We start from the raw sequence: 10,098 nt of genomic DNA, 5'->3' as shown, positions 1-10,098 counted from the left end.
ATCACATAGTTTTTAATAAATATACATGGACCCCTTCAGTGTATACTTTTGTAACAAAATATTCTGTTAATTATTTATTGTTTTTAACTTACTCATTGAATTTCATAAGAAGGTCTTTGGTTGAAACCTAAGGAAGACAAACAAGATGAAATATTGCATTCAATCCAAGAATTGTTTAAGGATATGCACTTAGGCCTCACCTAGATATAGAGATTCGAAAATTACATAATTCATATTCTCAATAACATTATGACATTCCCGGTTGAGAATGTAGATGTCATAGCGTTATACAAAGAAAGTACCATATAATGAAATTGTGTTTGTAGTCTAACAATTAGGATAATTGCCTTCCAAGCAATTGACCCGGGTTCGACTCTCGGCAAATGCATTACCTTTGCATTCGTTAAGCCTCTCGAATTAAGCAAACCAAACATGCAGCACTAGAGCATAATTTCGTTAAGTTTTGCTTCTCGATTTAAGCAACCTATGGACTAAACTCTTTTCAAATTTAATAATTTATTATATAATTCCATTTTATATATATTTCTGTAAATAAAATTTGTATTCACACTTCTATTAAACAAACATTTTATTTTTACCAGTTTGTAATTTTTATATCAATTTATTCACATCTTAATATTTTTAAAATATCTACTAAAACAAGTTGTTTCAATCGGTTGTTGAATATTGAAATGAAAGATTCGTATTATATTGATTTTTTATAATTTTTGTTATTTTTTTATACATTACCCTCTATTATATCACTTACTTTTTCATAAATACACATGGACCCCGTCAGTGTATACTTTTGTAAAAAATATTCTGTTAATTATTTATTGTTTTTAACTTACTCATTGAATTTCATAAGAAGGTCTTTGGTTCAAACCTAAGGAAGACAAACAAGATGAAATATTGCATTGAATCCAAGAATTGTTTAAGGATATGCGTTTAGGCCTCACCTAGAAATAGGGATTCGAAAATTACATAATTCATATTCTCAATAACATTATGACATTCCCGGTTGAGAATGTAGATGTCATAGCGTTATAGAAAGAAAGTACCATATAATGAAATTGCGTTTGTAGTCCAACGGTTAGAATAATTACCTTCCAAGCAATAGACTTGGGTTCAACTTCCGGCAAACGCATTACCTTTGCATTCGTTAAGCCTCTCGAATTAAGCAAACCAAACATCCAGCCTATTTCGTTAAGTTTCGCTTCTCGATTTAAGCAACCTTATGGACTAAACTCTTTTATATTTTACCAGTTTGTAATTTTGATATCAATTTATTCACCTCTTAATATTTTTAAAATATCTACTAAAACAAGTTTGTTCAATCGGTTGTTGAAACTTGAAATGAAATTTCGTATTATTTTGATTTTTGTAATTTTTATTATTTTTTTCTACATTGCCCTCTATTATATCACTTACTTATTAATAAATATAGATGGACCCCGTCAGTGTATACTTTTGTAACAAAATATTCTGTTAATTATTTATTGTTTTTAACTTACTCATTGAATTTCATAAGAAGGTCTTTGGTTGAAACCTAAGGAATACAAACAAGATGAAATATTGCATTCAATCCAAGAATTGTTTAAGGATATGCACTTAGGCCTCACCTAGATATAGAGATTCGAAAATTACATAATTCATATTCTCAATAACATTATAACATTCCCGGTTGAGAATGTAGATGTCATAGCGTTATACAAAGAAAGTACCATATAATGAAATTGTGTTTGTAGTCTAACAATTAGGATAATTGCCATCCAAGCAATTGACCCGGGTTCGACTCCCGGAAAAATGCATTACCTTTGCATTCGTTAAGCCTCTCGAATTTAGCAAACCAAACATGCAGCACAAGAGCATAATTTCGTTAAGTTTTGCTTCTAGATTTAAGCATCCCTATGGACTAAACTCTTTTCAAATTTAATAATTTATTATATAAATTCCATTTTATATATATTTCTTTAAATAAAATTTATATTCACACTTCTATTAAATAAACTTTTATATTTTACCAGTTTGTAATTTTTATATCAATTTATTCACATCCTAATATTTTTAAAATATCTACTAAAACAAGTTGTTTCAATCGGTTGTTGAAAATTGAAATGAAAGATTCGTATTATATTGATTTTTATAATTTTATTATTTTTTTATACATTACCCTCTTTTATATCACTTACTTTTTCATAAATAACATGGACCCCGTCAGTGTATACTTTGTAAAAAATATTCTGTTAATTATTTATTGTTTTTAACTTACTCATTGAATTTCATAAGAAGGTCTTTGGTTCAAACCTAAGGAAGACAAACAAGATGAAATATTGCATTGAATCCAAGAATTGTTTAAGGATATGCGTTTAGGCCTCACCTAGAAATAGGGATTCGAAAATTACATAATTCATATTCTCATAACATTATGACATTCCCGGTTGAGAATGTAGATGTCATAGCATTATAGAAAGAAAGTACCATATAATGAAATTGCGTTTGTAGTCCAATGTTAGGATAATTGCTTCCAAGCAATAGACCTGGGTTCAACTCCCGGCAAATGCATTACCTTTGCATTCGTTAAGTCTCTCGAATTAAGCAAACCAAACATGTAGCCTATTTGGTTAAGTTTCGCTTCTCGATTTAAGCAACCTTATGGACTAAAGTCTTTTATATTTACCAGTTTGTAATTCTGATATCGTTTTATTCACCTCTTAATATTTTTAAAATATCTACTAAAACAAGTTGTTTCAATCGATTGTTGAATCTTGAAATGAAAGCTTCGTATTATTTTGATTTTTGTAATTTTTTTTTTTTTTCTACATTACCCACTATTATATCACTTACTTTTTCATAAATACACATGGACCCCATCAGTGTATACTTTTGTAAAAAATATTCTGTTAATTATTTATTGTTTTTAACTTACTCATTGAATTTCATAAGAAGGTCTTTGGTGCAAACCTAAGGAAGACAAACAAGATGAAATATTGCATTGAATCCAAGAATTGTTTAAGGATATGCGCTTAGGCCTCGCCTAGAAATAGAGATTCGAAAATTACATAATTCATATTCTCAATAACATTATGACATTCCCGGTTGAAAATGTAGATGTCATAGCGTTATACAAAGAAAGTACCATATAATGAAATTGCATTTGTAGACCAACGGTTAGGATAATTGCCTTCCAAGCAATAGACCTGGGTTCGACTCCCGACAAACGCATTACCTTTGCATTCGTGTTAAGCCTCTCGAATTAAGCAAACCAAACATGCAGCCCAGAGCTTAATTTCGTTAAGTTTGGCTTCTCAATATAAGTAACCTTATGGACTAAACTCTTTTATATTTTAGCAGTTTGTAATTTTGATATCAATTTATTCACCTCTTAACATTTTTAAAATATCTACTCAAACAAGTTTGTTCAATCGGTTGTTGAAACTTGAAATGAAAGTTTCGTATTATTTGATTTTTGTAATTTTATTATTTTTTTCTACATTGCCCTCTATTATATCACATAGTTTTTAATAAATATACATGGACCCCTTCAGTGTATACTTTTGTAACAAAATATTCTGTTAATTATTTATTGTTTTTAACTTACTCATTGAATTTCATAAGAAGGTCTTTGGTTGAAACCTAAGGAAGACAAACAAGATGAAATATTGCATTCAATCCAAGAATTGTTTAAGGATATGCACTTAGGCCTCACCTAGATATAGAGATTCGAAAATTACATAATTCATATTCTCAATAACATTATGACATTCCCGGTTGAGAATGTAGATGTCATAGCGTTATACAAAGAAAGTACCATATAATGAAATTGTGTTTGTAGTCTAACAATTAGGATAATTGCCTTCCAAGCAATTGACCCGGGTTCGACTCTCGGCAAATGCATTACCTTTGCATTCGTTAAGCCTCTCGAATTAAGCAAACCAAACATGCAGCACTAGAGCATAATTTCGTTAAGTTTTGCTTCTCGATTTAAGCAACCCTATGGACTAAACTCTTTTCAAATTTAATAATTTATTATATAAATTCCATTTTATATATATTTCTGTAAATAAAATTTGTATTCACACTTCTATTAAACAAACATTTATATTTTACCAGTTTGTAATTTTTATATCAATTTATTCACATCTTAATATTTTTAAAATATCTACTAAAACAAGTTGTTTCAATCGGTTGTTGAATATTGAAATGAAAGATTCGTATTATATTGATTTTTATAATTTTTGTTATTTTTTTATACATTACCCTCTATTATATCACTTACTTTTTCATAAATACACATGGACCCCGTCAGTGTATACTTTTGTAAAAAATATTCTGTTAATTATTTATTGTTTTTAACTTACTCATTGAATTTCATAAGAAGGTCTTTGGTTCAAACCTAAGGAAGACAAACAAGATGAAATATTGCATTGAATCCAAGAATTGTTTAAGGATATGCGTTTAGGCCTCACCTAGAAATAGGGATTCGAAAATTACATAATTCATATTCTCAATAACATTATGACATTCCCGGTTGAGAATGTAGATGTCATATCGTTATAGAAAGAAAGTACCATATAATGAAATTGCGTTTGTAGTCCAACGGTTAGAATAATTACCTTCCAAGCAATAGACTTGGGTTCAACTTCCGGCAAACGCATTACCTTTGCATTCGTTAAGCCTCTCGAATTAAGCAAACCAAACATCCAGCCTATTTCGTTAAGTTTCGCTTCTCGATTTAAGCAACCTTATGGACTAAACTCTTTTATATTTTACCAGTTTGTAATTTTGATATCAATTTATTCACCTCTTAATATTTTTAAAATATCTACTAAAACAAGTTTGTTCAATCGGTTGTTGAAACTTGAAATGAAATTTCGTATTATTTTGATTTTTGTAATTTTTATTATTTTTTTCTACATTGCCCTCTATTATATCACTTACTTATTAATAAATATAGATGGACCCCGTCAGTGTATACTTTTGTAACAAAATATTCTGTTAATTATTTATTGTTTTTAACTTACTCATTGAATTTCATAAGAAGGTCTTTGGTTGAAACCTAAGGAATACAAACAAGATGAAATATTGCATTCAATCCAAGAATTGTTTAAGGATATGCACTTAGGCCTCACCTAGATATAGAGATTCGAAAATTACATAATTCATATTCTCAATAACATTATAACATTCCCGGTTGAGAATGTAGATGTCATAGCGTTATACAAAGAAAGTACCATATAATGAAATTGTGTTTGTAGTCTAACAATTAGGATAATTGCCATCCAAGCAATTGACCCGGGTTCGACTCCCGGAAAAATGCATTACCTTTGCATTCGTTAAGCTCTCGAATTTAGCAAACCAAACATGCAGCACTAGAGCATAATTTCGTTAAGTTTTGCTTCTAGATTTAAGCATCCCTATGGACTAAACTCTTTTCAAATTTAATAATTTATTATATAAATTCCATTTTATATATATTTCTTTAAATAAAATTTATATTCACACTTCTATTAAATAAACTTTTATATTTTACCAGTTTGTAATTTTTATATCAATTTATTCACATCCTAATATTTTTAAAATATCTACTAAAACAAGTTGTTTCAATCGGTTGTTGAAAATTGAAATGAAAGATTCGTATTATATTGATTTTTATAATTTTTATTATTTTTTTATACATTACCCTCTTTTATATCACTTACTTTTTCATAAATACACATGGACCCCGTCAGTGTATACTTTTGTAAAAAATATTCTGTTAATTATTTATTGTTTTTAACTTACTCATTGAATTTCATAAGAAGGTCTTTGGTTCAAACCTAAGGAAGACAAACAAGATGAAATATTGCATTGAATCCAAGAATTGTTTAAGGATATGCGTTTAGGCCTCACCTAGAAATAGGGATTCGAAAATTACATAATTCATATTCTCAATAACATTATGACATTCCCGGTTGAGAATGTAGATGTCATAGCATTATAGAAAGAAAGTACCATATAATGAAATTGCGTTTGTAGTCCAATGGTTAGGATAATTGCCTTCCAAGCAATAGACCTGGGTTCAACTCCCGGCAAATGCATTACCTTTGCATTCGTTAAGCTCTCGAATTAAGCAAACCAAACATGTAGCCTATTTGGTTAAGTTTCGCTTCTCGATTTAAGCAACCTTATGGACTAAAGTCTTTTATATTTTACCAGTTTGTAATTCTGATATCGTTTTATTCACCTCTTAATATTTTTAAAATATCTACTAAAACAAGTTGTTTCAATCGATTGTTGAATCTTGAAATGAAAGCTTCGTATTATTTTGATTTTTGTAATTTTTTTTTTTTTTCTACATTACCCACTATTATATCACTTACTTTTTCATAAATACACATGGACCCCATCAGTGTATACTTTTGTAAAAAATATTCTGTTAATTATTTATTGTTTTTAACTTACTCATTGAATTTCATAAGAAGGTCTTTGGTGCAAACCTAAGGAAGACAAACAAGATGAAATATTGCATTGAATCCAAGAATTGTTTAAGGATATGCGCTTAGGCCTCGCCTAGAAATAGAGATTCGAAAATTACATAATTCATATTCTCAATAACATTATGACATTCCCGGTTGAAAATGTAGATGTCATAGCGTTATACAAAGAAAGTACCATATAATGAAATTGCATTTGTAGACCAACGGTTAGGATAATTGCCTTCCAAGCAATAGACCTGGGTTCGACTCCGACAAACGCATTACCTTTGCATTCGTTAAGCCTCTCGAATTAAGCAAACCAAACATGCAGCCCCAGAGCTTAATTTCGTTAAGTTTGGCTTCTCAATATAAGTAACCTTATGGACTAAACTCTTTTATATTTTAGCAGTTTGTAATTTTGATATCAATTTATTCACCTCTTAACATTTTTAAAATATCTACTCAAACAAGTTTGTTCAATCGGTTGTTGAAACTTGAAATGAAAGTTTCGTATTATTTTGATTTTTGTAATTTTTATTATTTTTTTCTACATTGCCCTCTATTATATCACATAGTTTTTAATAAATATACATGGACCCCTTCAGTGTATACTTTTGTAACAAAATATTCTGTTAATTATTTATTGTTTTTAACTTACTCATTGAATTTCATAAGAAGGTCTTTGGTTGAAACCTAAGGAAGACAAACAAGATGAAATATTGCATTCAATCCAAGAATTGTTTAAGGATATGCACTTAGGCCTCACCTAGATATAGAGATTCGAAAATTACATAATTCATATTCTCAATAACATTATGACATTCCCGGTTGAGAATGTAGATGTCATAGCGTTATACAAAGAAAGTACCATATAATGAAATTGTGTTTGTAGTCTAACAATTAGGATAATTGCCTTCCAAGCAATTGACCCGGGTTCGACTCTCGGCAAATGCATTACCTTTGCATTCGTTAAGCCTCTCGAATTAAGCAAACCAAACATGCAGCACTAGAGCATAATTTCGTTAAGTTTTGCTTCTCGATTTAAGCAACCCTATGGACTAAACTCTTTTCAAATTTAATAATTTATTATATAAATTCCATTTATATATATATTTCTGTAAATAAAATTTGTATTCACACTTCTATTAAACAAACATTTATATTTTACCAGTTTGTAATTTTTATATCAATTTATTCACATCTTAATATTTTTAAAATATCTACTAAAACAAGTTGTTTCAATCGGTTGTTGAATATTGAAATGAAAGATTCGTATTATATTGATTTTTATAATTTTTGTTATTTTTTTATACATTACCCTCTATTATATCACTTACTTTTTCATAAATACACATGGACCCCGTCAGTGTATACTTTTGTAAAAAATATTCTGTTAATTATTTATTGTTTTTAACTTACTCATTGAATTTCATAAGAAGGTCTTTGGTTCAAACCTAAGGAAGACAAACAAGATGAAATATTGCATTGAATCAAGAATTGTTTAAGGATATGCGTTTAGGCCTCACCTAGAAATAGGGATTCGAAAATTACATAATTCATATTCTCAATAACATTATGACATTCCCGGTTGAGAATGTAGATGTCATATCGTTATAGAAAGAAAGTACCATATAATGAAATTGCGTTTGTAGTCCAACGGTTAGGATAATTACCTTCCAAGCAATAGACTTGGGTTCAACTTCCGGCAAACGCATTACCTTTGCATTCGTTAAGCCTCTCGAATTAAGCAAACCAAACATCCAGCCTATTTCGTTAAGTTTCGCTTCTCGATTTAAGCAACCTTATGGACTAAACTCTTTTATATTTTACCAGTTTGTAATTTTGATATCAATTTATTCACCTCTTAATATTTTTAAAATATCTACTAAAACAAGTTTGTTCAATCGGTTGTTGAAACTTGAAATGAAATTTTGTATATTATTTGTTTTTTGTAATTTTTATTATTTTTTCTACATTGCCCTCTATTATATCACTTACTTATTAATAAATATAGATGGACCCCTCAGTGTATACTTTTTGTAACAAAATATTCTGTTAATTATTTATTGTTTTTAACTTACTCATTGAATTTCATAAGAAGGTCTTTGGTTGAAACCTAAGGAATACAAACAAGATGAAATATTGCATTCAATCCAAGAATTGTTTAAGGATATGCACTTAGGCCTCACCTAGATATAGAGATTCGAAAATACATAATTCATATTCTCAATAACATTATAACATTCCGGTTGAGAATGTAGATGTCATAGCGTTATACAAAGAAAGTACCATATAATGAAATTGTGTTTGTAGTCTAACAATTAGGATAATTGCCATCCAAGCAATTGACCCGGTTCGACTCCCGGAAAAATGCATTACCTTTGCATTCGTTAAGCCTCTCGAATTAGCAAACCAAACATGCAGCACTAGAGCATAATTTCGTTAAGTTTTGCTTCTAGATTTAAGCATCCCTATGGACTAAACTCTTTTCAATTTAATAATTTATTATATAAATTCCATTTTTATATATATTTCTTTAAATAAAATTTATATTCACACTTCTATTAAACAAACTTTTATATTTTACCAGTTTGTAATTTTTATATCAATTTATTCACATCCTAATATTTTTAAAATATCTACTAAAACAAGTTGTTTCAATCGGTTGTTGAAAATTGAAATGAAAGATTCGTATTATATTGATTTTTATAATTTTTATTATTTTTTATACATTACCCTTTTTATATCACTTACTTTTTCATAAATACACATGGACCCCGTCAGTGTATACTTTTGTAAAAAATATCTGTTAATTATTTATTGTTTTTAACTTACTCATTGAATTTCATAAGAAGGTCTTTGGTTCAAACCTAAGGAAGACAAACAAGATGAAATATTGCATTGAATCCAAGAATTGTTTAAGGATATGCGTTTAGGCCTCACCTAGAAATAGGGATTCGAAAATTACATAATTCATATTCTCAATAACATTATGACATTCCCGGTTGAGAATGTAGATGTCATAGCATTATAGAAAGAAAGTACCATATAATGAAATTGCGTTTGTAGTCCAATGTTAGGATAATTGCCTTCCAAGCAATAGACCTGGGTTCAACTCCCGGCAAATGCATTACCTTTGCATTCGTTAAGCCTCTCGAATTAAGCAAACCAAACATGTAGCCTATTTGGTTAAGTTTCGCTTCTCGATTTTAAGCAACCTTATGGACTAAAGTTTTATATTTTACCAGTTTGTAATTCTGATATCGTTTTATTCACCTCTTAATATTTTTAAAATATCTACTAAAACAAGTTGTTCAATCGATTGTTGAATCTTGAAATGAAAGCTTCGTATTATTTTGATTTTTGTAATTTTTTTTATTTTTTTCTACATTACCCACTATTATATCACTTACTTTTTCATAAATACACATGGACCCCCATCAGTGTATACTTTTTGTAAAAAATATTCTGTTAATTATTTATTGTTTTTAACTTACTCATTGAATTTCATAAGAAGGTCTTTGGTGCAAACCTAAGGAAGACAAACAAGATGAAATATTGCATTGAATCCAAGAATTGTTTAAGGATATGCGCTTAGGCCTCGCCTAGAAATAGAGATTCGAAAATTACATAATTCATA

The 10,098-nt window shown here is 29.0% G+C and overlaps 2 non-coding genes across 2 annotated transcripts; both read left to right on the top strand.

Annotated features, from left to right (window-relative positions):
* The first annotated feature begins 6,008 nt into the window (after positions 1–6,008).
* Positions 6,009–6,080, top strand: TRNAG-UCC. The gene has a single exon. It is a non-coding gene; the product is annotated as a tRNA-Gly (tRNA).
* A 3,437-nt stretch (positions 6,081–9,517) lies between these two features.
* On the top strand, positions 9,518–9,588 carry TRNAG-UCC. Its single transcript has one exon. It is a non-coding gene; the product is annotated as a tRNA-Gly (tRNA).
* Positions 9,589–10,098: the final 510 nt, after the last annotated feature.

This window comes from Ipomoea nil, unplaced genomic scaffold, assembly GCF_001879475.1.
Source record: "Ipomoea nil cultivar Tokyo-kokei standard unplaced genomic scaffold, Asagao_1.1 scaffold0855, whole genome shotgun sequence".
Classification (NCBI taxonomy): Eukaryota; Viridiplantae; Streptophyta; class Magnoliopsida; order Solanales; family Convolvulaceae; genus Ipomoea; species Ipomoea nil.
The sequence above is the reverse complement of the archived record's forward strand: the minus strand, read 5'-3'. Positions and strand labels throughout refer to the sequence as shown.